Consider the following 24821-nt stretch of genomic DNA (forward strand, 5'->3'; position numbering starts at 1 on the left):
CACTCCCCAAACAGCACATGACGCAAAGAAAAAAAGAGGCGCAATGAGGTAGCTGTGTGACTAAGCTCAGCGCCCAAGTGGCCGACACAAACACCTGGCCCATCTAGGAGTGGCACTGCAGTGTCACGCAGGATGGCCCTTCCAAAAAACACTCCCCAAACAGCACATGACGCAAAGAAAAATAAAAGAAAAAAGAGGTGCAAGGTGGAATTGCCTTGGGCCCTCCCACCCACCCTTATGTTGTATAAACAGGACATGCACACTTTAACCAACCCATCATTTCAGTGACAGGGTCTGCCACACGACTGTGACTGAAATGACGGGTTGGTTTGGACCCCCACCAAAAAAGAAGCAATTAATCTCTCCTTGCACAAACTGGCTCTATAGAGGCAAGATGTCCACCTCATCATCCTCCGATTCATCACCGTGTACATCCCCCTCCTCACAGATTATCAATTCGTCCCCACTGGAATCCACCATCTCAGCTCCCTGTATACTTTGTGGAGGCAATTGCTGCTGGTCAATGTCTCCACGGAGAAATTGATTATAATTCATTTTAATGAACATCATCTTCTCCACATTTTCTGGAAGTAACCTTGTACGCCGATTGCTGACAAGGTGAGCGGCGGCACTAAACACTCTTTCGGAGTACACACTTGTGGGAGGGCAACTTAGGTAGAATAAAGCCAGTTTGTGCAAGGGCCTCCAAATTGCCTCTTTTTCCTGCCAGTATACGTACGGACTGTCTGACGTGCCTACTTGGATGCGGTCACTCATATAATCCTCCACCATTCTTTCAATGGTGAGAGAATCATATGCAGTGACAGTAGACGACATGTCCGTAATCGTTGGCAGGTCCTTCAGTCCGGACCAGATGTCAGCATCAGCAGTCGCTCCAGACTGCCCTGCATCACCGCCAGCGGGTGGGCTCGGAATTCTGAGCCTTTCCTCGCACCCCCAATTGCGGGAGAATGTGAAGGAGGAGCTGTTGACCGATCAAGTTCCGCTTGACTTGATAATTTTCTCACCAGCAGGTCTTTGAACCCCTGCAGACTTGTGTCTGCCGGAAAGAGAGATACAACGTAGGTTTTAAATCTAGGATCGAGCACGATGGCCAAAATGTAGTGCTCTGATTTCAACAGATTGACCACCCGTGAATCCTGGTTAAGCGAATGAAGGGCTCCATCCACAAGTCCCACATGCCTAGCGGAATCGCTCTGTCTTAGCTCCTCCTTCAATGTCTCCAGCTTCTTCTGCAAAAGCCTGATGACGGGAATGACCTGACTCAGGCTGGCAGTGTCTGAACTGACTTCACGTGTGGCAAGTTCAAAAGGTTGCAGAACCTTGCACAACGTTGAAATCATTCTCCACTGCGCTTGAGACAGGTGCATTCCACCTCCTATATCGTGGTCAGATGTATAGGCTTGAATGGCCTTTTGCTGCTCCTCCATCCTCTGAAGCATATAGAGGGTTGAATTCCACCTCGTTACCACTTCTTGCTTCAGATGATGGCAGGGCAGGTTCAGGCGTTTTTGGTGTTGCTCCAGTCTTCTGTACGTGGTGCCTGTACGCCGAAAGTGTCCCGCAATTCTTGTTGCCACCGACAGCATCTCTTGCACGCCCCTGTCGTTTTTTAAATAATTCTGCACCACCAAATTCAAGGTATGTGCAAAACATGGGACATGCTGGAATTTGCCCAGATATAATGCACGCACAATATTGCTGGCGTTGTCCGATGCCACAAATCCACAGGAGAGTCCAATTGGGGTAAGCCATTCTGTGATGATCTTCCTTAGTTGCCGTAAGAGGTTTTCAGCTGTGTGCGTATTCTGGAAAGCGGTGATACAAAGCGTAGCCTGCCTAGGAAAGAGTTGGCGTTTGCGAGATGCTGCTACTGGTGCCGCCGCTGCTGTTCTTGCGGCGGGAGTCAATACATCTACCCAGTGGGCTGTCACAGTCATATAGTCCTGAGTCTGCCCTGCTCCACTTGTCCACATGTCCGTGGTTAAGTGGACATTGGGTACAACTGCATTTTTTAGGACACTGGTGAGTCTTTTTCTGAGGTCTGTGTACATTTTCTGTATCGCCTGCCTAGAGAAATGGAACCTAGATGGTATTTGGTACCGGGGACACAGTACCTCAATCAAGTCTATAGTTGGCTCTGAAGTAATGATGGATACCGGAACCACGTTTCTCACTGCCCAGGATGCCAAGGCCTCAGTTATCCGCTTTGCAGCAGGATGACTGCTGTGATATTTCATCTTCCTTGCAAAAGACTGTTGGACAGTCAATTGCTTGGTGGAAGTAGTAAAAGTGGTCTTACGACTTCCCCTCTGGGATGACCATCGACTCCCAGCAGCAACAACAGCAGCGCCAGCAGCAGTAGGCGTTACACTCAAGGATGCATCGGAGGAATCCCAGGCAGGAGAGAACTCGTCAGAATTGTCAGTGACATGGCCTGCAGGACTATTGGCATTCCTGGGGAAGGAGGAAATTGACACTGAGGGAGTTGGTGGGGTGGTTTGCGTGAGCTTGGTTACAAGAGGAAGGGATTTACTGGTCAGTGGACTGCTTCCGCTGTCGCCCAAAGTTTTTGAACTTGTCACTGACTTATGATGAATGCGCTGCAGGTGACGTATAAGGGAGGATGTTCCGAGGTGGTTAACGTCCGTACCCCTACTTATTACAGCTTGACAAAGGCAACACACGGCTTGACACCTGTTGTCCGCATTTCTGTTGAAATACTTCCACACCGAAGAGCTGATTTTTTTGGTATTTTCACCAGGCATGTCAATGGCCATATTCCTCCCACGGACAACAGGTGTCTCACCGGGTGCCTGACTTAAACAAACCACCTCACCATCAGAATCCTCCTTGTCAATTTCCTCCCCAGCGCCAGCAACACCCATATCCTCCTCATCCTGGTGTACTTCAACACTGACATCTTCAATCTGACTATCAGGAACTGGACTGCGGGTGCTCCTTCCAGCACTTGCAGGGGGCGTGCAAATGGTGGAAGGTGCATGCTCTTCACGTCCAGTGTTGGGAAGGTCAGGCATCGCAACCGACACAATTGGACTCTCCTTGTGGATTTGTGATTTTGAAGAACGCACAGTTCTTTGCTGTGCTTTTGCCAGCTTAAGTCTTTTCATTTTTCTAGCGAGAGGCTGAGTGCTTCCATCCTCATGTGAAGCTGAACCACTAGCCATGAACATAGGCCAGGGCCTCAGCCGTTCCTTGCCACTCCGTGTGGTAAATGGCATATTGGCAAGTTTACGCTTCTCCTCCGACGATTTTTATTTAGATTTTTGAGTCCTTTTTTTACTGATCTTTTGTGTTTTGGATTTTACATGCTCTGTACTATGACATTGGGCATCGGCCTTGGCAGACGACGTTGATGGAATTTCATCGTCTCGGCCATGACTAGTGGCAGCAGCTTCAGCACGAGGTGGAAGTGGATCTTGATCTTTCCCTATTTTTGGAACCTCAACATTTTTGTTCTCCATATTTTAATAGGCACAACTAAAAGGCACCTCAGGTAAACAATGGAGATGGATGGATACTAGTATACTTATGGATGACGAGTGACTGACGACACAGAGGTAGCTACAGTCGTGGACTACCGTACTGCGTCTGCTAGTATAGAGATGATAATTAATGATATAAAAAAAATATATATATAACTACTGTAGGTATATATAATATAATGACGGACCTGGTGGACACTGTCAGCAGACTGCTAAACTACTAGTATGAAGAAGATAGAAAAAAACTTCCACCACAGGTAGGTAGGTATACAATTATGGACGAGCACTGACGACACAGAGATAGCCACAGCCGTGGACTACCGTACTGCGTCTGCTAGTATAGAGATGATAATTAATGATATAAAAAAATATATATATAACTACTGTAGGTATATATAATATAATGACGGACCTGGTGTAATTCAGATCTCTTTGTCTCAGGTCTCTCTCCAGCCTAGTTTGCTGTCTGTTTCCACTTCTCTTTTCTTGAGCCGCTGCCTTCTATGCCCTTGTGCACTCTCCTGACTTCTCCTGTCTGCTTACTTTGTGCCTTCCAACGCACAATGCAAACTACAGGTAGTGCTGCAGGGCCCACACCCTTTTACCTTGCCTTACAGAGCAGCTCTGGAGCTGTTACAGTGCCCAGCTGCAGCAAGAAATCAGCTTGAATGCTTCAGGTGCTGGGGCATAGCCAACAAGAGCCCCACACCGACGGAGGGTGGAGGTGTTTAATGCAAACTAGGGGTCAGCCAAGCGCCGCAAAAGGCCGCCATGCCCTGCATGCCCCTTTTCTCTTTTCATATGCAGACGAGGGTTGAAGCCAACTTTGACCCACTGCTTGGATGACATCACCATATGCAAATCCATCTGCGGCAGGCCTTCCCCCAGGAATGCTTGCACTAGTTGTTGCATTTGGTTTGTTGTTTGGGGGTGCTTCAGTATTAGGCAGCCTTCTGCCCTCCCATGTTCATCTGAAAATATGTGTTCTCCCTGCAGTTGTTGTCCCCAGATGAGAGTTCCCTTGTGCTGCCTCAGTTGAATCTCCTTTACTTGACAGAGATGTGCCTGAGCAGCGGCCCTCCCCAGCCCTATCCCAAATCATACTTATTTTGCATAGGAGATAACATGGTCATGAAGATTGTTCTCCCAGGGTTAGGTTCATTCATTGCATTCTGGGTATGCTGACCTCTGTGATTTCCCCAAATGTGGGAAACTCAACGGCATTATTTGTGGTAGTGGGGGACTGTGTTTGTGCTTTCCTCTGGTCAGCTCTGGTAAAAGTCAGATTTCTTTGTCTCAGATCTTCCTCTAGCCTTGTTCTTCTTTCAAGAGTTCCCTTGTGCTGCCTCAGTTGGATCTCCTTCACTTGACAGGGGGGTGCCCGAGCAGCGACCCTCCCCAGCTCTAGCCCAACTCCTACTTACCTGCCAGGTTAGATACTATGATCATGAAGTTGCTTCTCCCAGGGCAAGGCTCACCCATTGCACTCTGGGTGTGCTGCCCCTGCGATTTCCCCAAATGTGGGAAACTTGACTGCATAATTTGTGTTTCCCCTAGTCGGCTCTCATATAATTCAGATCTCTTTGTCTCAGGTCTCTTTCCAGCCTAGTTTGCTGTCTGTTTCCACTTCTTTTTTCTTGAGCCCCTCCCTTCTACACCCTTGTGCACTATCCTGACTTCTCCTCCTGTCTGCTTACTTTGTGCCTTCCGATGCACAATGCAAACTACAGGTAGTGCTGCAGGGCCCACACCCTTTTACTTGCCTTACAGAGCAGCTCTGGAGCTGTTACAGTGCCAAGCTGCTGAAAGAAATCAGCTTGAATGCTTCAGGGGCTGGGGCATGGCCAACATGAGCCCCACACCGAAGGAGGGTGGGGGTGTTTAATGCGAACTAAGGGTCATCCAAGCGCCGCAAAAGGCCGCCATGCCCTGCATACCCCTTTTCTCTTTTCATATGCAGATGAGGGTTCCAGCCAACTTTGGCCCACTGCTTGGATGACATCACTGTATGCAAATCCGTCTTCTGCAGACCTTCCCCCTGGAATGCTTGAACTAGTTGTTGCATTTGGTTTGTTGTTTGGGGGTGCTTCAGTATTAGGCAGCCTTCTGCCCTCCCATGTTCATCTGAAAATATGTGTTCTCCCGGCAGTTGTTGTCCCCAGATGAGAGTTCCTTTGTGCTGCCTCAGTTGAATCTCCTTTACTTGACAGAGATGTGCCTGAGCAGCGGCCCTCCCCAGCCCTTTCCCAAATCATACTTATTTTGCATAGGAGATACCATGGTCATAAAGATTGTTCTCCCAGGGTGAGGTTCATTCATTGCATTCTGGGTATGCTGACCCCTGTGATTTCCCCAAATGTGGGAAACTCAACTGCATTATTTGTGGTAGTGGGGGACTGTGTTTGTGTTTTCCTCTGGTCAGCTCTGGTAAAAGTCAGATTTCTTTGTCTCAGATCTTCCTCTAGCCTTGTTCTTCTTTCGAGAGTTCCATTGTGCTGCCTCAGTTTGATCTCCTTCACTTGACAGGGGGGTACCCAAGCAGCGACCCTCCCCAGCTCTAGCCCAACTCCTACATACCTGCCAGGTGAGATACTATGATCATGAAGGTGCTTCTCCCAGGGCAAGGCTCACCCATTGCACTCTGGGTGTGCTGCTCCTGCGATTTCCCCAAATGTGGGAAACTTGACTGCATAATTTGTGTTTCCCCTGGTCGGCTCTCGTATAATTCAGATCTCTTTGTCTCAGGTCTCTCTCCAGCCTAGTTTGCTGTCTGTTTCCACTTCTCTTTTCTTGAGCCGCTGCCTTCTATGCCCTTGTGCACTCTCCTGACTTCTCCTGTCTGCTTACTTTGTGCCTTCCAACGCACAATGCAAACTACAGGTAGTGCTGCAGGGCCCACACCCTTTTACTTGCCTTTCAGAGCAGCTCTGGAGCTGTTACAGTGCCCAGCTGCTGCAAGAAATCAGCTTGAATGCTTCAGGGGCTGGGGCATAGCCAACATGAGCCCCACACCGACGGAGGGTGGAGGTGTTTAATGCGAACTAAGGGTCATCCAAGCGCCGCAAAAGGCCGCCATGCCCTGCATACCCCTTTTCTCTTTTCATATGCAGATGAGGGTTCCAGCCAACTTTGGCCCACTGCTTGGATGACATCACCGTATGCAAATCCGTCTTCTGCAGACCTTTTCCCAGGAATGCTTGTACTAGTTGTTGCATTTGGTTTGTTGTTTGGGGGTGCTTCAGTATTAGGCAGCCTTCTGCTCTCCCATGTTCATCTGAAAATATGTGTTCTCCCTGCAGTTGTTGTCCCCAGATGAGAGTTCCCTTGTGCTGCCTCAGTTGAATCTCCTTTACTTGACAGAGATGTGCCTGAGCAGCGGCCCTCCCCAGCCCTATCCCAATTCATACTTATTTTGCATAGGAGATACCATTGTCATGAAGATTGTTCTCCCAGGGTGAGGTTCATTCATTGCATTCTGGGTATGCTGACCCCTGTGATTTCCCCAAATGTGGGAAACTCGACTGCATTATTTGTGGTAGTGGGGGACTGTGTTTGTGCTTTCCTCTGGTCAGCTCTGGTAAAAGTCAGATTTCTTTGTCTCAGATCTTCCTCTAGCCTTGTTCTTTTTTCGAGAGTTTCCTTGTGCTGCCTCAGTTGGAGCTCCTTCACTTGACAGGGGGGTGCCCGAACAGCGACCCTCCCCAGCTCTAGCCCAACTCCTACTTACCTGCCAGGTGAGATACTATGATCAGGAAGGTGCTTCTCCCAGGGCAAGGCTCACCCAATGCACTCTGGGTGTGCTGCTCCTACGATTTCCCCAAATGTGGGACACTTGATTACATAATTTGTGTTTCCTCTGGTCGGCTCTCGTATAATTCAGATCTCTTTGTCTCAGGTCTCTCTCCAGCCTAGTTTGCTGTCTGTTTCCACTTCTCTTTTCTTGAGCCGCTCCCTTCTATGCCCTTGTGCACTATCCTGACTTCTCCCGTCTGCTTACTTTGTGCCTTCCAAAGCACAATGCAAACTACAGGTAGTGCTGCAGGGCCCACACCCTTTTACTTGCTTTACAGAGCAGCTCTGGAGCTGTTACAGTGCCCAGCTGCTGCAAGAAATCAGCTTGAATGCTTCAGGGGCTGGGGCATAGCCAACATGAGCCCCACACCGAAGGAAGGTGGAGGTGTTTAATGCGAACTAGGGGTCATCCAAGCGCCGCAAAAGGCCGCCATGCCCTGCACACCCCATTTTTATTTTCATATGCAGACGAGGGTTGAAGCCAACTTTGACCCACTGCTTGGATGACATCACCATATGCAAATCCATCTGCTGCAGGCCTTCCCCCAGGAATGCTTGCACTAGTAGTTGCATTTGGTTTGTTGTTTGGGGGTGCTTCAGTATTAGGCAGCCTTCTGCCCTCCCATGTTCATCTGAAAATATGTGTTCTCCCTGCAGTTGTTGTCCCCAGATGAGAGTTCCCTTGTGTTGCCTCAGTTGAATCTCCTTTACTTGACAGAGATGTGCCTGAGCAGCGGCCCTCCCCAGCCCTATCCCAAATCATACTTATTTTGCATAGGAGATACCATGGTCATGAAGATTGTTCTCCCAGGGTGAGGTTCATTCATTGCACTCTGGGTATGCTGACCCCTGTGATTTCCCCAAATGTGGGAAACTCGACTGCATTATTTGTGGTAGTGGGGGACTGTGTTTGTGCTTTCCTCTGGTCAGCTCTGGTAAAAGTCAGATTTCTTTGTCTCAGATCTTCCTCTAGCCTTGTTCTTCTTTCGAGAGTTCCCTTGTGCTGCCTCAGTTGGATCTCCTTCACTTGACAGGGGGTGCCCGAGCAGCAATCCTCCACAGCTCTAGCCCAACTCCTACTTACCTGCCAGGTGAGATACTATGATCTTCACTGTTAGGGCAATCAGGATGTGGAATTCCCTGCCAGGGAAGGTGGTAATGGCGGACTCTGTAATTGGATTTAAAAAAGGAATGGATACATTTCTGAATGAAAAAGCTATCCAAGGTTATAATACTTAAAATATCAACATGGTTAATCCGGGGGTAACATGAGTTATAGTAGTTAACTAGTCATAAAACATTATTCAGCAAGTATGTAGAATCATCACAACTTAAAACAGGTTGAACACGATGGGCAATTTGCCTCTATTCAACCTCAAAAACTATGTTACTATATGTTACTATATTACTATGTTACTGTAGTATACAGAACACCACAATGTAATGAGCAGTGATAGTGAGCACTGATGAGGATACTAGAACTGACACTGAGCAGCAAGATGCAGCACTGGACTATTAGTAATGTACTGTAGTATGCTGAGCACCACAATGCAGCACAAGACAATGAGCAGTGATACTGAGCACTGATGAGGATACTACTGAGAACTGACACTGAGCAGGAGAGACACACTACTAGTATTACTGAGCAGCAATAAGTAACCACTGATACTGAGCACTGATATTGAGATTTCCACTGAGAGAACATAGCCACGTCCTCTCCGCTCTCTCTTCAATGCACGAGTAAAAATGGCGGCAACGCGCAGCTCTTTATATGGAATCCGAATCTCGCGAGAATCCGACAGCGGGATGATGACATTTTCCCTTGTTCAGGTTTTCCGAGTCAGGCGGGAACAACCGAGCCTGCCTCGGACCAGTGTAAACCACGTGGAGTTCGTCGGGAATTCGGTTCTCGGAGAACCGAACCCGCTCCTCTCTACCTTATACCCATCAATTTTTTTATTTTCAATCTAAGCCCCTGCAGTTTTCTGTAAGCATCTGCTTCGCTATGATGATCAACAAGTCACAAGGGCAAACACTCAGGGCTTGAGGCGTAGATCTTAGGACCAGCTGCTACAAGCATGGCAGAGGTGTCATTATCACTGGTGACACCCAGAGAGGTGGCGAGGGAGATTGTAATGCAGTGCGCGCAGATAAGCAGTGCAATGGTAAAAAGGAGGCATGGTTTCATAGGTAGGGGCGTGGCCTGGTGGCCTGAATCTACATTTTGTTGCTCCGGGTGTCCCGGGGGTTGGTGGCTGCACCCGGGGACTAGTGTGTGTGCGGTGCTGGCTCCTGCACAGTGACAGTGCATGGCCACCGAGCATGACGCCTCCATTCTTGACCATGCTGTAATTGCAGTCGCACTGCAGTTCAGCGTGATCATATAAAATGGTGTAGCCTCCTGCTGGTGCAGACTGTATGTGCGCGCAGGAAGCCGCCACCATTTTTGTGATCACAGCGGCTGAATGTGATGTCATACAGCCGCTGTGACCACGCCCCCTGTGTCTCCTCCGTTGCAGACCCCATTTTGAAGCCTTGCCCCCGCACCGCTCCATCCCTGACTTGGAAATGGAGTGTTGCTGACCCCCCTCTCCCCCCCCCCCCCGCCCCGATTGACAGGCAGAGGCGATCGCATTCTCTGCGGGGTGCCGCAGAAAATGCAGGCACATGCGTATGCTCTTAGCAATTTTTGCAGTTGGATCGCTTATTGTGATTGCAATCCAACCTGAATCAGGCCCTATTACCTATCACAATGCGCTGCGGGCAGTACAAAATTGGGTTAATATAGGAGTAAAACTCCCAGACCTGTGCTCCTTAACTGTACCTGGTGGCTAGTGGAGCGGCTGCCCAGTAATCAGTGTCCACGCCAGTGCGCACACGGTCCACCCCCTACGGCCACGCTCCCCTTCATCAGCGGCCTCGTGATCCGGAAGGGCGGTGTGTGTGTGACTGACCTTAGGAAGAAACTGGAGCCTCCGCTGCAGTGACCCAGCAACCAGGGCACGGGAGTATACAGCGCCGCTGGGAGTGATGAAGCTGCAGTAAAGATGTCTATTAGACCTAGCCTGCTGCAGCCCTTGTAGATTCTCATAAAACAAGTTCTTCTTTTCTTGTCAAAATTAATAGCTAAGAATAGGCTGCTTGAGGCAGGCCCCTGTTAAGAGGCCTGCTACTGAAGGCACCAACTACAAACTGAGCTCCCTGTTCATGGAAGCGGGGTTATAGAGGAGAATGCACTGAGCATCTTGGGAACAGTCAAAAGCTTTGAGCCGGTTGGTGCCTCAGATCAAGATCCTACTCTACACCCCAATGTGAATCCTTGTGGAGTCCAGTGTACCCCACAGAAGAAATTAATGTGTCACACCCATTGGCAGCAACCTTAGAATAGCTGCTGACGGGCACAATTGAGAAAGGAAGGGGGGGGGGGGGACATTTGAATCCAGCACATAGATGCAATTCAAATATGTAATTTGTACCTTCCTATTTTAAAATATAATGGATGAACCTCACCCTGTGAGAACAATCTTCATGATCAAGAGATCTCATATGCAAAATAAGTATGAGTTGGGATAGGGCTGGGGAGGGTGGCTGCTCGGGCAGCCCCTCCCCCGTCAAGTTAAGGAGATTCAACTGAGGACGCACAAGGGAACTCTCGTCTGGGGACAACAACTGCAGGGAGACCACATCTGTTCAGATGAACATGGGAGGGTGGAAGGCTGCCTAATATTGAAGCACCATCAAATATCAAACCATATGCAACAACTAGTACAAGCATTCCAGGGGGAAGGTCTGCAGAAGACGGATTTGCATACGGTGATGTCATCCAAGCAGTGGACCAAAGTTGGCTGGAACCCTCATCTGCATATGAAAAGAGAAAAGGGGCATGCAGGGCATGGCGGCCTTTTGCGGTGCTTGGATGACCCCTAGTTCGCATTAAACACCCCCACCCTCCTTTGGTGTGGGGCTCATGTTGGCCATGCCCCATCCCCTGAAGCATTCAAGCTGATTTCTTGCAGCAGCTGGGCACTGTAACAGCTCCAGAGCTGTTCTGTAAGGCAAGTAAAAGGGTGTGGGCCCTGCAGCACCACCTGTAGTTCGCATTGTGCGTTGGAAGGCACAAAGTAAGCAGACGGGAGGAGAAGTCAGGATAGTGCGCAAGGGCATCCTTTTCTCTTAGTCCGTAGAGGATGCTGGGGTCACATTAAGAACCATGGGGTATAGATGGGATCCGCAAGAGACATGGGCACTTTAAGACTTTCAAAGGGTGTGAACTGGCTCCTCCCTCTATGCCCCTCCTCCAGACTCCAGTTATAGGAACTGAGCCCAGGGAGACGGACATTTCGAGGAAAGGATTTATTGTTAAACTAAGGTGAGCATCTTACCAGCTCACACCTTAAGCATGCCGCAGAACGTGGCATTCAACAGAACACAAGCCAACGGCATGAACAATTGCAGCAAAAAGCTGACCAGAACCATAACACAACATGTGTATAACCACAAGTAATAACTGCAGACACAGTATGGACTGGGACGGGTGCCCAGCATCCTCTACGGACTAAGAGAAAAGGATTTACCGGTAGGTATTAAAATCCTATTTTCTCATACGACCTAGAGGATGCTGGGGTCACATTAAGAACCATGGGGTTATACCAAAGCTCTTGAACGGGTGGGAGAGTGCGTACGACTCTGCAGCACCAAATGACCCAACTTGAGGTTATCATCAGCCAAGGTATCAAACTTGTAAAACTTAGCAAAAGTGTTTACTAAATAGCTGCTCGGCAAAATTGCAATGCCGAGACTCCCCGACCAGCTGCCCAGGATGAACCCACCTTTCTAGTAGAATGGGTCTTCACCTATTTCAGTAACGGCAATCCTGCCGTGGAATGAGCATGCTGAATCTTACCACAGATCCAGCGCATAATGGTCTACATGGAAGCAGGACACCCAATCCTGTTGGGAGCATACAGGACAAACAGAGCCTCTGTTTTCCTAATCTGAACCGTTCTGGTGACATAAATTTTCAAAGTTCTGACCACAGCCAGAGACTTTGACTCAACGAAGGTGTCAGTGGCCAAAGGCACCATGTGGAAAGATGAACCACCTTCGGCAGAAATTGTTGACGTGTCCTCAATTCTGCTCTATCTTCATGAAAGATCAAATAAAGGCTCTTGTGATACTGCATGGTTTGTACTGTTTTCCATGTGCTCCCAGATCTTTCAAGCAAGTAGCATGGTCAAGAAAGTTCTGTTTGAAAAGTAACAACATTTACTGTCATTGTTATAGAATTTGGGAGAAAAAACAAGAAGAAATCTGCACTGTTGACGCACTGGACAGAATGAATGAATCATAAAATATAACCTTTATTAAGTATGTATTAAAATTGGATAAATATTAATATTATTATCCCAAACTGCAGTGAAACATAAAGGTTAAAATCACAGAACTAACATACATGTGCATAAGAAGAATAAAGAGATGTGAAAAAAAGGTTTAAAAAGCGTGTCCGTGTGTGATTATTTTTGAAGGCACAACCCTGGCGGGGTTGTTTATATAGATATATATGTTGCTAATAATCACTTTCTAGCGTAATGTTATTAAATAGCTGTTAGTATCTATGTCGTCAGGTACCACTGGGTCGTATCCTATATACTCCCTTCACTCAATAGGGGTTACCTCCCGGGAAGCCATCCCCATTGGCGAATTTGTGGGGGTGATTGAGTATAACCGGTAAGCTAACCTCCAATTTGTGGGGTGCTTAGGTAGATGGGGATCACTTATTTCTCTGTGTCCCCTAAGACTATATTCCTAAATTCAATACCATAGGGGGATAGCTTTCTATATCGGATAAGGAATCACTTGATAGGGAAATCTCTATGCATCATGGAAAGATCATATTTATTAATATCCAAACTAAAAAAATGATGAATAGCTTTAATTTAGCTGTTTAGATATAGTTAATTGGCGAGATATACCAACAGGTGCGGTTGCCTTAAGGAATATGGCAATTCCAATATAAATAGCAGCCCTCCTTCATATAATCAGCCAGATCTTATTAAATCTGGTCCAGATATAGCCGTTCAGATATACTTAATTGACAACATATATCAATCGGTGGGGTTGCCTTAAGGAATATAGCAATTCCAATTCTCATATAAATAGCAACCTTCCTTCATATATTCAGCCAGATCTTATTTAATCTGATCTAGGCGTAGGCAATAATGCTTTCCTTAGAGGTATAGCCACCTCAATTCTTATTAGGAAGCAAAGTGTCTGTCATAATGGTTTATCCAATTCATCTAAGAAATAATATATTCCATGTGTCAGAGATTCATTACTCTCTATTTACACTGTTAAAGAGTTAATTCTTATTATGTTACAGTGTAATGAAATTATCATATAGGGAGATGTGGCAATTCCATGTGCTATATATATAATAACCCTTAGTGGTCCAGATTCCACAATGAGGAATTTTCTTATAAACCGCTGAAACACACAGCTGTTTGACTGACTTCCAAATATATCTATCTCACTTTGTAACAGTCTTATGATAGAGAAACTGTTACATATTCGGTCACTTAGTTATCTAAAGGTAAACAGACTCAGTGTGAGGGTAATATAATATATCAAATGCGCTGTCAATAATCGTGGTAACTGGTGTAATAATGTGGTATATTGAGTATGCTAGTAAGGCATATAACTGCTCTCCAGCCTTTAAGTGTTACCAATCAATTTGTTACACTGTAAAGGATTTATGGTGTCCTGTTAGGACATGCAGCTGCTAGGCTGACTCAAAGATTTATCCATTTGTAACAATTATGTAACAGTTATATACATGTTACTGGTATTACATAGAAATAGTATGACACAGGCCAGCAGTCCCATGTGTCTAGATTCCACAATAGGAGATTTTCTTTGTCTTATAAACTGCTGGAACACACAGCTGCTAGACTGACTTCAAATATATATATTACTTTGTAACAGTCTTATAGTAAAGAGACTGTTACACACTGTCATTTAGTTATCTCAAGGTTAGCAGATTCTGTGTGAGGATAGTGTTCTGTTAGAACATGCAGCTGCTAGGCTGACTCATAGAAAATGTATCCATTTGTAACAAATGACACATACAGCATTAAATTAATATCTATAGCAGCCCATGTGACATCTCTACTCTTATCATAATTGTCTGGTTATTGCCAATCTGGACAGCAGGAGTGATATATATTCACTAGTCCCAATATCCCATCATATAAATATACCCACACTGATATACTTTCTTATCAAGAGTTATTAGTAGCTATCTGTATGCACTTTAGACATTGTAATTGCTAAGTGACATCATATCTAGTGTATTCCTTTCTTATAGCTCAGCTTCTATTCCCTATTAGTGGAGACTAACAGCTAACATCATAATCATATATTTTTGTTTTATAACATTTCACATGAGTCAAATACACGAGGACACGCCGTGCCCTACACGCGTGTTTCACTGCATCTATGGCAACTTACATTAAAGCTAACAAGAAAGCACACTCGTTCTGTCTTTAAACAGATAAAAGAAACCCCAATAATATGGGGCATGCAAAAATTTAGATAAAACTCAGTTTTGCTCCTCTCCACGGAAATCTTTAGTAAAAGGCGAAAGATTTGTTCGTTCTGAAGAGAAACCAGAGCATGACCAAGATTCCACCTGTCGCCTGAGTGCCATGCCAGCAGTCCTCATTCAGCTCAAAGTGAGCACCCAATATGAAAGAAAGAAAGCAGATTTCTCACCAGGCTTCCCCTTGCTATAAGCATGGTTTGTACTCTTTTCCATGTGCTCCCAGATCTTTCAAGCAATTAGTATGGTCAAGAAAGTTCTGCTTGAAAAGAAACAGACATTTACTGTCATTGTTATACAAATAAACTTACATTAAAGCCAACAAGAAAGCTCACTCGTTCTGTCTTTAAACTGATAAAAGAAACCCCAATAATATGGGGCATGCAAAAATTGAGATAAAACTCAGTTTTGCTCCTCTCCACGGATAATCTTTAATAAAAGGCGAAAGATTTGTTCATTCTGAAGAGAAACCAGAGCATGACCAAGATTCCACCTGTCGCCTGAGTGCCATGCCAGCAGTCCTCATTCAGATCAAAGTGAGCGCCCAATTTGAAAGAAAGCAGATTTCTCACCTGGCTTCTCCTTGCTATAAGCATGGTTTGTACTGTATTCCATGTGCTCCCAGATCTTTCAAGCAAGTAGCATGGTCAAGAAAGTTCTGTTTGAAAAGAAACAAACATTTACTGTAATTTCTATGCAAATGAGCTTTCATTAAAGCACACTCATTCTATCTTTAAACCGATAAAAGAAACCCCAAAAAGATGGGGCATGCAAAAATTGAGGTAAAACTCAGTTTTGCTCCTCTCCACGGAAATCTTTAGTAAAAGGCGAAAGATTTGTTCGTTCTGAAGAGAAACCAGAGCATGACCAAGATTTTCATCTGAAAATATGTGTTCTCCCTGCAGTTGTTGTCCCCAGATGAGAGTTCCCTTGTGCTGCCTCAGTTGAATCTCCTTTACTTGACAGAGATGTGCCTGAGCAGCGGCCCTCCCCAGCCCTATCCCAAATCATACTTATTTTGCATAGGAGATACCATGGTCATGAAGATTGTTCTCCCAGGGTGAGGTTCATTCATTGCATTCTGGGTATGCTGACCCCTGTGATTTCCCCAAATGTGGGAAACTCGACTGCATTATTTGTGGTAGTGGGGGACTGTGTTTGTGCTTTCCTCTGGTCAGCTCTGGTAAAAGTCAGATTTCTTTGTCTCAGATCTTCCTCTAGCCTTGTTCTTCTTTCGAGAGTTCCCTTGTGCTGCCTCAGTTGGATCTCCTTCACTTGACAGGGGGTGCCCGAGCAGCAATCCTCCACAGCTCTAGCCCAATTCCTACTTACCTGCCAGGTGAGATACTATGATCTTCACTGTTAGGGCAATCAGGATGTGGAATTCCCTGCCAGGGAAGGTGGTAATGGCGGACTCTGTAATTGGATTTAAAAAAGGAATGGATACATTTCTGAATGAAAAAGCTATCCAAGGTTATAATACTTAAAATATCAACATGGTTAATCCGGGGGTAACATGAGTTATAGTAGCTAACTAGTCATAAAACATTATTCAGCAAGTATGTAGAATCATCACAACTTAAAACAGGTTGAACACGATGGGCAATTTGCCTCTATTCAACCTCAAAAACTATGTTACTATATGTTACTATATTACTATGTTACTGTAGTATACAGAAAACCAAAATGCAATGAACAGTGATAGTGAGCACTGATGAGGATACTAGAACTGACACTGAGCAGCAAGATGCAGCACTGGACTATTAGTAATGTACTGTAGTATGCTGAGCACCACAATGCAGCACAAGACAATGAGCAGTGATCTGAGCACTGATGAGGATACTACTGAGAACTGACACTGAGCAGGAGAGACACACTACTAGTATTACTGAGCAGCAATAAGTAACCACTGATACTGAGCACTGCTATTGAGATTTCCACTGAGAGAACATAGCCACGTCCATTCCGCTCTCTCTTCAATGCACGAGTAAAAATGGCGGCAACGCGCAGCTCTTTATATGGAATCCGAATCTCGCGAGAATCCGACAGCGGGATGATGACATTTTCCCTTGTTCAGGTTTTCCGAGTCAGGCGGGAACAACCGAGCCTGCCTCGGACCAGTGTAAACCACGTGGAGTTCGTGGGGAATTCGGTTCTCGGAGAACCGAACCCGCTCCTCTCTACCTTATACCCATCAATTTTTTTATTTTCAATCTAAGCCCCTGCAGTTTTCTGTAAGCATCTGCTTCGCTATGATGATCAACAAGTCACAAGGGCAAACACTCAGGGCTTGAGGCGTAGATCTTAGGACCAGCTGCTACAAGCATGGCAGAGGTGTCACTATTACTGGTGACACCCAGAGAGGTGGCGAGGGAGATTGTAATGCAGTGCGCGCAGATAAGCAGCGCAATGGTAAAAAGGAGGCATGGTTTCATAGGTAGGGACGTGGCCTGGTGGCCTGAATCTACATTTTGTTGCTCCGGGTGTCCCGGGGGTTGGGGACTGCACCCGGGGACTAGTGTGTGAGCGGTGCTGGCTCCTGCACAGTGAAAAGGCATGGCCACCCAGCATGACGCCTCCCTTCTTGACCATGCTGTAATTGCAGTCGCACTGCAGTTCAGCGTGATCATAAAAAATGGTGTAGCCTCCTGCTGGTGCAGACTGTATGTGCGCGCAGGAAGCCGCCACCATTTTTGTGATCACAGCGGCTGAATGTGATGTCATACAGCCGCTGTGACCACGCCCCCTGTGTCTCCTCCATTGCAGACCCCATTTTGAAGCCTTGCACCCGCACCGCTCCATCCCTCACTTGGAAATGGAGTGTTGCTGACCCACCTATCCCCCCCCCCCCGCCCCGATTGACAGGCAGAGGCGATCGCATTCTCTGCGGGGTGCCGCAGAAAATGCAGGCACATGCGTATGCTCTTAGCAATTTTTGCAGTTGGATCGCTTATTGTGATTGCAATCCAACCTGAATCAGGCCCTATTACCTATCACAATGCGCTGCGGGCAGTACAAAATTGGGTTAATATAGGAGAAAAACCCCCAGACCTGTGCTCCTTAACTGTACCTGGTGGCTAGTGGAGCGGCTGCCCAGTAATCAGTGTCCACGCCAGTGCGCACACGGTCCACCCCCTACGGCCACGCTCCCCTTCAACAGCGGCCTCGTGATCCGGAAGGGTGGTGTGTGTGTGACTGACCTTAGGATGAAACCGGAGCCTCCGCTGCAGTGACCCAGCAACCAGGGCACGGGAGTATACAGCGTCGCTGGGAGTGATGAAGCTGCAGTAAAGATGTCTATTAGACCTAGCCTGCTGCAGCCCTTGTAGATTCTCATAAAACAAGTTCTTCTTTTCTTGTCAAAATTTATAGCTAAGAATAGGCTGCCTGAGGCAGGCCCCTGTTAAGTGGCCTGCTACTGAAGGCACCAACTACAAACTGAGCTCCCTGTTCATGGAAGCGGGGTTATAGAGGAGAATGCACTGAGCATCTTGGGAACAGTCAAAAGCTTTGAGCCGGTTGGTGCCTCAGATCAAGATCCTACTCTACACCCCAATGTGAATCCTTGTGGAGTCCAGTGTACCCCACAGAAGAAATTAATGTGTCACACCCATTGGCAGCAACCTTAGAATAGCTGCTGACGGGCACAATTGAGAATGGAAGGGGGGGGGGGGGGACATTTGAATCCAGCACATAAATGCAATTCAAATATGTAATTTGTACCTTCCTATTTTAAAATATAATGGATGAACCTCACCCTGTGAGAACAATCTTCATGATCAAGAAATCTCATATGCAAAATAAGTATGAGTTGGGATAGGGCTGGGGAGGGTGTCTGCTCTGGCAGCCCCTCCCCCGTCAAGTTAAGGAGATTCAACTGAGGAAGCACAAGGGAACTCTCGTCTGGGGACAACAACTGCAGGGAGACCACATCTTTTCAGATGAACATGGGAGGGCGGAAGGCTGCCTAATACTGAAGCACCATCAAATATCAAACCATATGCAACATCTAGTACAAGCATTCCTGGGGGAAGGTCTGCAGCAGACGGATTTGCATACAGTGATGTTATCCAAGCAGTGGGCCAAAGTTGGCTGGAACCCTCATCTGCATATGAAAAGAGAAAAGGGGCGTGCAGGGCATGGCGGCCTTTTGCAGTGCTTGGATGACCCCTAGTTCTCATTAAACACCCCCACCCTCCTTTGGTGTGGGGCTCATGTTGGCCATGCCCCATCCCCTGAAGCATTCAAGCTGATTTCTTGCAGCAGCTGGGCACTGTAACAGCTCCAGAGCTGTTCTGTAAGGCAAGTAAAAGGGTGTGGGCCCTGCAGCACCACCTGTAGTTCGCATTGTGCGTTGGAAGGCACAAAGTAAGCAGACGGGAGGAGAAGTCAGGATAGTGCGCAAGGGCATCCTTTTCTCTTAGTCCGTAGAGGATGCTGGGGTCACATTAAGAACCATGGGGTATAGACGGGATCCGCAAGAGACATGGGCACTTTAAGACTATCAAAGGGTGTGAACTGGCTCCTCCCTCTATGCCCCTCCTCCAGACTCCAGTTATAGGAACTGTGCCCAGGGAGACGGACATTTCGAGGAAAGGATTTATTGTTAAACTAAGGTGAGCATCTTACCAGCTCACACCTTAAGCATGCCGCAGAACGTGGCATTCAACAGAACACAAGCCAACGGCATGAACAATTGCAGCGTGGCCTAAGTAAAAGGGGGTGTGACTTCGCGGGAGGACCCGCGATCGCGAGTCACGCCCCCGTTTTCGGCACTGAGGGGGCATGCCCAGCGCTCTGTGAGCCACTGGCATGCCACCTCTCCCTCTGACTTCAGTGAATAGACGCTGTGCGCATGCGCACAGCGTCTATTCACCGCTGCTCTGCTAAGCAGGGCAGCGACAGACAGAGCCTCCCAACTGTCCTCCCCACCGCGGGACACTGCGGCCCGCAGGTGGGACAGCGGGACAGTCCCCAAAAAACGGGACTGTCCCGCGAAAATCGGGACAGTTGGGAGGTATGATATGGGGCATGCAAAAATTGAGATAAAACTCAGTTTTGCTCCTCTCCACGGAAATCTTTAATAAAAGGCGAAATATTTGTTAGTTCTGAAGAGAAACCAGAGCATGACCAAGATTCCACCTGTCGCCTGAGTGCCATGCCAGCAGTTCTCATTCAGCTGAAAGTGAGCACCCAATTTGAATGAAAGAAAGCAGATTTCTCACCAGGCTTACCCTTGCTATAAACATGGTTTGTACTCTTTTCCATGTGCTCCCAGATCTTTCAAGCAATTAGTGTGGTCAAGAAAGTTCTGTTTGAAAAGAAACAAACATTTACTGTAATTTCTATGCAAATGAGCTTACATTAAAGCACACTCGTTCTATCTTTAAACCGATAAAATAAAACCCCAATAAGATGGGGCAAGGAAAAAATGAGATAAAACTCAGTTTTGCTCCTCTCCACGGAAATCTTTAGTAAAAGGCGAAATATTTGTTAGTTCTGAAGAGAAACCAGAGCATGACCAAGATTCCACCTGTCGCCTGAGTGCCATGCCAGCCAGGGCCGGCTCCAGGCCTACTAGCACCCTGAGCGAGAAAATGTAAAAGTGCCCCCCCCCATGCGCGCGCCGAAGGCGCGCGCGCCCTTGGAAAAGTGGGCGTGGCCTCTTGAAAAAGTGGGCGTGGTCTCGTCCCCCAGCAGTGCCAGCTACACATGACATGCCCTCCAGCAGTGCCAGCTACACGTGCTAGTGTTCACTTTTTAGGGCAGGTTGCTGATCACAGGGAGGGCACATTTTTAAGTTAGGTGGGCAAAATGATGTACATACTGTAATGCTTGTTGTTCCCATTTCCACACGCTAAAGCATGGACAGTGCGCGCCGAAGGCGCGCAGCAAAAATTTAGGGGAGTTACTTCGTGGGGAAGGTGCGTAGCCACATTATAGTGGCAATTCACATTACACCACACAGTAGTGCAGCTAATACACATTGCACCAGGTAGAACCTCCTATAAGAGCACGTTAGACACATTGCGCCAGGTAGAGCACTGAGACACACTGCCCAGCCACAGACGCCTAGCGGGAACACTACATGATATGCCCCCCAGCAGTGCCAGCTACACATGACATGCCCCCCAGCAGTGCCAGCTACACGTGACATGCCCCCCAGCAGTGCCAGCTACATAAATGGCCACACAGTTCCAGATGGATAAATGCCCCCACAGCGCAGATATGCCCCCACAGTGCCACATACATTAATGCCCTCACAGTGCAAGATATGCCCCCACAGTGCAAGAAATGTCCCCACAGTGCAAGAAATGCCCCCACAGTGCAAGAAATGCCCCCACGGTGCCAGATACATAAATGCCCCCACGGTGCCAGATACATAAATGCCCCCACGGTGCCAGATACATAAATGCCCCCACGGTGCCTGATACATAAATGCCCCCACGGTGCCAGATACATAAATGCCCTCACGGTGCCAGATACATAAATGCCCCCACGGTGCCAGATACATAAATGTCCCCACGGTGCCTGATACATAAATGCCCCCACGGTGCATGATACATAAATGCCCCCACGGTGCATGATACATAAATGCCCCCACGGTGCCTGATACATAAATGCCCCCACGGTGCCTGATACATAAATGCCCCCACAGAGCCAGATAAATGCCCCCACAGTGCCAGATATGTCCCCACAGTGCCAGATATGCCCCCACAGTGCCAGATATGCCCCCACGGTGCCAGAAATGCCCCCACAGTGCCAGATAAATGCCCCCAGTGCCAGATAAATGCCCCCACAGTGCCAGATAAATGCCCCCACAGTGCCAGAAATGCCCCCACAGTGCCAGAAATGCCCCCACAGTGCCAGATATGCCCCCACAGTGCCAGATATGCCCCCACAGTGCCAGATATGCCCCCACAGTGCCTGATATGTCCCCACAGTGCCAGAAATGCCCCCACAGTGCCAGAAATGCCCCCACAGTGCCAGATAAATGCCCCCACAGAGCCAGATAAATGCCCCCACAGAGCCAGATAAATGCCCCCACAGAGCCATATAAATGCCCCCACAGTGCCAGAAATGCCCCCACAGTGCCAGAAATGCCCACACAGTGCCAGAAATGCCCCCACAGTGCCAGAAATGTCCCCACAGTGCCTGATATGCCCCCACAGGGCCAGATATGTCCCCACAGTGCCAAATATGCCCCCACAGAGCCAGATATGCAATGCCCCCACAGTGCCAGAAATGCCCCCACAGTGCCAGAAATGCCCCCCACAGAGCCAGAAATGCCCCCACAGTGCCAGAAATGCCCCCACATAACCAAAAATGCCCCCTGTGTGCCAGAAATGCCCCCACAGTGCGGATCTCCCCCCCCCCCCCCAAAAAAAAAAATACCTGCGGCGCTGGGGAGGAGTACTGCTGTCCGCCTGTGTGGGAGCGCTGGCGGGCGGGCAGGAGGCCGGGCGAGTGAGCCTGAGCCTGGGTCCGGGCTGGCGGGCGGGTGGGCGGCCACTTGTGCAGGCGGGCTATGCGCGGCGCCGGCGTCTGACGTTAGATACCGGCGCCGCGCAGCGCGCATACACAGCGCGACCGCCAAATGCTGCAGCAGCACACACACAGGGCCGGCTCCAGCATCGAATATGGCGGCGCCAGCGCGTGGCGCCCATTAAGGGTGGCGCCCTGCGCGGCCGCTCTATTCGAACATGCCTAGAGCCGGCCCTGATGCCAGCAGTCCTCATTCAGCTCAAAGTGAGCACCCAATTTGAAAGAAAGAAAGCAGATTTCTCACCAGGCTTCCCCTTGCTATAAGCATGGTTTGTACTCTTTTCCATGTGCTCCCAGATCTTTCAAGCAATTAGTATGGTCAAGAAAGTTCTGCTTGAAAAGAAACAGACATTTACTGTCATTGTTATACAAATAAACTTACATTAAAGCTAACAAGAAAGCACACTCGTTCTGTCTTTAAACTGATAAAAGAAACCCCAATAATATGGGGCATGCAAAAATTGAGATAAAACTCAGTTTTGCTCCTCTCCACGGAAATCTTTAATAAAAGGCGAAATATTTGTTAGTTCTGAAGAGAAACCAGAGCATGACCAAGATTCCACCTGTCGCCTGAGTGCCATGCCAGCAGTCCTCATTCAGATCAAAGTGAGCGCCCAATTTGAAAGAAAGCAGATTTCTCACCTGGCTTCTCCTTGCTATAAGCATGGTTTGTACTGTATTCCATGTGCTCCCAGATCTTTCAAGCAAGTAGCATGGTCAAGAAAGTTCTGTTTGAAAAGAAACAAACATTTACTGTAATTTCTATGCAAATGAGCTTTCATTAAAGCACACTCATTCTATCTTTAAACCGATAAAAGAAACCCCAAAAAGATGGGGCATGCAAAAATTGAGGTAAAACTCAGTTTTGCTCCTCTCCACGGAAATCTTTAGTAAAAGGCGAAAGATTTGTTCGTTCTGAAGAGAAACCAGAGCATGACCAAGATTTTCATCTGAAAATATGTGTTCTCCCTGCAGTTGTTGTCCCCAGATGAGAGTTCCCTTGTGCTGCCTCAGTTGAATCTCCTTTACTTGACAGAGATGTGCCTGAGCAGCGGCCCTCCCCAGCCCTATCCCAAATCATACTTATTTTGCATAGGAGATACCATGGTCATGAAGATTGTTCTCCCAGGGTGAGGTTCATTCATTGCATTCTGGGTATGCTGACCCCTGTGATTTCCCCAAATGTGGGAAACTCGACTGCATTATTTGTGGTAGTGGGGGACTGTGTTTGTGCTTTCCTCTGGTCAGCTCTGGTAAAAGTCAGATTTCTTTGTCTCAGATCTTCCTCTAGCCTTGTTCTTCTTTCGAGAGTTCCCTTGTGCTGCCTCAGTTGGATCTCCTTCACTTGACAGGGGGTGCCCGAGCAGCAATCCTCCACAGCTCTAGCCCAACTCCTACTTACCTGCCAGGTGAGATACTATGATCTTCACTGTTAGGGCAATCAGGATGTGGAATTCCCTGCCAGGGAAGGTGGTAATGGTGGACTCTGTAATTGGATTTAAAAAAGGAATGGATACATTTCTGAATGAAAAAGCTATCCAAGGTTATAATACTTAAAATATCAACATGGTTAATCCGGGGGTAACATGAGTTATAGTAGCTAACTAGTCATAAAACATTATTCAGCAAGTATGTAGAATCATCACAACTTAAAACAGGTTGAACACGATGGGCAATTTGCCTCTATTCAACCTCAAAAACTATGTTACTATATGTTACTATATTACTATGTTACTGTAGTATACAGAAAACCAAAATGCAATGAACAGTGATAGTGAGCACTGATGAGGATACTAGAACTGACACTGAGCAGCAAGATGCAGCACTGGACTATTAGTAATGTACTGTAGTATGCTGAGCACCACAATGCAGCACAAGACAATGAGCAGTGATACTGAGCACTGATGAGGATACTACTGAGAACTGACACTGAGCAGGAGAGACACACTACTAGTATTACTGAGCAGCAATAAGTAACCACTGATACTGAGCACTGATATTGAGATTTCCACTGAGAGAACATAGCCACGTCCATTCCGCTCTATCTTCAATGCACGAGTAAAAATGGCGGCAACGCGCAGCTCTTTATATGGAATCCGAATCTCGCGAGAATCCGACAGCGGGATGATGACATTTTCCCTTTTTCAGGTTTTCCGAGTCAGGCGGGAACAACCGAGCCTGCCTCGGACCAGTGTAAACAACGTGGAGTTCGTGGGGAATTCGGTTCTCGGAGAACCGAACCCGCTCCTCTCTACCTTATACCTATCAATTTTTTTATTTTCAATCTAAGCCCCTGCAGTTTTCTGTAAGCATCTGCTTCGCTATGATGATCAACAAGTCACAAGGGCAAACACTCAGGG

At 47.5% G+C, this 24821-nt stretch overlaps 15 non-coding genes and 1 pseudogene across 15 annotated transcripts; 9 read left to right on the plus strand and 7 right to left on the minus strand.

Annotated features, from left to right (window-relative positions):
- The first annotated feature begins 4627 nt into the window (after positions 1-4627).
- LOC135026476 (U1 spliceosomal RNA) lies at positions 4628-4791 on the plus strand. Its single transcript, XR_010223093.1, has one exon. It is a non-coding gene; the product is annotated as a U1 spliceosomal RNA (small nuclear RNA).
- A 152-nt stretch (positions 4792-4943) lies between these two features.
- LOC135026589 (U1 spliceosomal RNA) lies at positions 4944-5078 on the plus strand (annotated as a pseudogene).
- A 702-nt stretch (positions 5079-5780) lies between these two features.
- On the plus strand, positions 5781-5944 carry LOC135026666 (U1 spliceosomal RNA). The gene has a single exon (XR_010223263.1). It is a non-coding gene; the product is annotated as a U1 spliceosomal RNA (small nuclear RNA).
- Positions 5945-6096: 152 nt separating this feature from the next.
- LOC135026542 (U1 spliceosomal RNA) lies at positions 6097-6259 on the plus strand. Its single transcript, XR_010223157.1, has one exon. It is a non-coding gene; the product is annotated as a U1 spliceosomal RNA (small nuclear RNA).
- A 671-nt stretch (positions 6260-6930) lies between these two features.
- On the plus strand, positions 6931-7094 carry LOC135026674 (U1 spliceosomal RNA). Its single transcript, XR_010223271.1, has one exon. It is a non-coding gene; the product is annotated as a U1 spliceosomal RNA (small nuclear RNA).
- Positions 7095-7246: 152 nt separating this feature from the next.
- On the plus strand, positions 7247-7409 carry LOC135026593 (U1 spliceosomal RNA). The gene has a single exon (XR_010223197.1). It is a non-coding gene; the product is annotated as a U1 spliceosomal RNA (small nuclear RNA).
- A 671-nt stretch (positions 7410-8080) lies between these two features.
- Positions 8081-8244, plus strand: LOC135026661 (U1 spliceosomal RNA). Its single transcript, XR_010223258.1, has one exon. It is a non-coding gene; the product is annotated as a U1 spliceosomal RNA (small nuclear RNA).
- A 6632-nt stretch (positions 8245-14876) lies between these two features.
- On the minus strand, positions 14877-14992 carry LOC135026612 (U5 spliceosomal RNA). The gene has a single exon (XR_010223210.1). It is a non-coding gene; the product is annotated as a U5 spliceosomal RNA (small nuclear RNA).
- Positions 14993-15278: 286 nt separating this feature from the next.
- Positions 15279-15395, minus strand: LOC135026655 (U5 spliceosomal RNA). The gene has a single exon (XR_010223252.1). It is a non-coding gene; the product is annotated as a U5 spliceosomal RNA (small nuclear RNA).
- A 270-nt stretch (positions 15396-15665) lies between these two features.
- Positions 15666-15781, minus strand: LOC135026609 (U5 spliceosomal RNA). Its single transcript, XR_010223207.1, has one exon. It is a non-coding gene; the product is annotated as a U5 spliceosomal RNA (small nuclear RNA).
- A 144-nt stretch (positions 15782-15925) lies between these two features.
- Positions 15926-16089, plus strand: LOC135026467 (U1 spliceosomal RNA). The gene has a single exon (XR_010223084.1). It is a non-coding gene; the product is annotated as a U1 spliceosomal RNA (small nuclear RNA).
- Positions 16090-19931: 3842 nt separating this feature from the next.
- Positions 19932-20044, minus strand: LOC135026658 (U5 spliceosomal RNA). Its single transcript, XR_010223255.1, has one exon. It is a non-coding gene; the product is annotated as a U5 spliceosomal RNA (small nuclear RNA).
- Positions 20045-20319: 275 nt separating this feature from the next.
- LOC135026651 (U5 spliceosomal RNA) lies at positions 20320-20435 on the minus strand. Its single transcript, XR_010223248.1, has one exon. It is a non-coding gene; the product is annotated as a U5 spliceosomal RNA (small nuclear RNA).
- A 2459-nt stretch (positions 20436-22894) lies between these two features.
- Positions 22895-23010, minus strand: LOC135026643 (U5 spliceosomal RNA). Its single transcript, XR_010223239.1, has one exon. It is a non-coding gene; the product is annotated as a U5 spliceosomal RNA (small nuclear RNA).
- Positions 23011-23280: 270 nt separating this feature from the next.
- Positions 23281-23396, minus strand: LOC135026610 (U5 spliceosomal RNA). The gene has a single exon (XR_010223208.1). It is a non-coding gene; the product is annotated as a U5 spliceosomal RNA (small nuclear RNA).
- A 144-nt stretch (positions 23397-23540) lies between these two features.
- On the plus strand, positions 23541-23704 carry LOC135026478 (U1 spliceosomal RNA). Its single transcript, XR_010223095.1, has one exon. It is a non-coding gene; the product is annotated as a U1 spliceosomal RNA (small nuclear RNA).
- Positions 23705-24821: the final 1117 nt, after the last annotated feature.

Source organism: Pseudophryne corroboree, unplaced genomic scaffold (genome assembly GCF_028390025.1).
Source record: "Pseudophryne corroboree isolate aPseCor3 unplaced genomic scaffold, aPseCor3.hap2 scaffold_445, whole genome shotgun sequence".
Taxonomy (NCBI): domain Eukaryota; kingdom Metazoa; phylum Chordata; class Amphibia; order Anura; family Myobatrachidae; genus Pseudophryne; species Pseudophryne corroboree.